A 1,001-nucleotide genomic window follows, 5' to 3' on the forward strand; every position below is an offset into this window, starting at 1 on the left:
GCCCATTAATCTTATCCTGTGTCCTCAGTGAAGATGTGACTATAGAGCTATTGTCCTTCCTAAAAGTACCTCAAAAATGATTATTTCATGAGTTTTAGAGAATTCTTTGGCATGTTGATGCAAAGGAGTCTGGGTGGTTACGTTCTTAGCTGCCAAAGGAAGGACTGGCAGTTTGAACTCACAGGGGACCAAAAAAACCCAAAGTGAAAACCCTGGAGATTTGCTTCTGTAAAGATTACAACCTAACAAACCACACAAGGCAGTTGCTCTTAGATGGGGCTGAATTTAGAATCATCAACAGCGGAATGGAGCTGGCCGGGCCCTGCAGAGGAGACCCAAGGGTGCAGTGAGCTCCACATCAGCCGCTATACAAGGTCAGAAGCTCAAGCTAAAGCCGACAGCTCCTTCGCGGGAGACATACGTGGCTCTCCACTCCTGCAAAGATGGACAGCCTCAGAAGCCCACAGGGACATTCAAGTTTGCATTCTAAGGCCTCTCGAAGTCGGAATTACTCAATGGCCATGAGTGAGAGGTCCTGGAGTCAGACTAGCTGGTTAAAGTCCCACTCTGTATAACCCTAGGCAAATTCCATATTTCCCCAACTTTAATTCCTTTGCATGTAAAATGGGGATAGCACGCTTGTTTTAAGATTAAATTTGATCATGTGTGTAAGTAGACTGTAATTGTTACAATGTTTGGTAGTCCTTGTTTTCATATCTATATTTACAACGTTCCTTTGGTCTAGTTGATCAAGTTCCATGCTTTTGATAGGAATAGTAGACAAGGAAATGAAAATAATCAGATCAAGAAGATGGCTCGTTTGTGAACTCAAAGCAAGAGGTGGTTTAAAAGGACTCACTGAGGGGCTACCTATATGTAATGAATATTGAAGAGCAAGGATGTTACTTTGAGGACTAAGATGTGCCTGGCCCAAGTCATGGAATTCTCCAGTATATCATATTTGGGCATGGACAATGGAAGACATTAGAAGATTGGATGTA

This window comes from Echinops telfairi, unplaced genomic scaffold (genome assembly GCF_000313985.2).
Source record: "Echinops telfairi isolate 266 unplaced genomic scaffold, ASM31398v2 ScPeMD7_1;HRSCAF=3_0, whole genome shotgun sequence".
Lineage (NCBI taxonomy): Eukaryota > Metazoa > Chordata > Mammalia > Afrosoricida > Tenrecidae > Echinops > Echinops telfairi.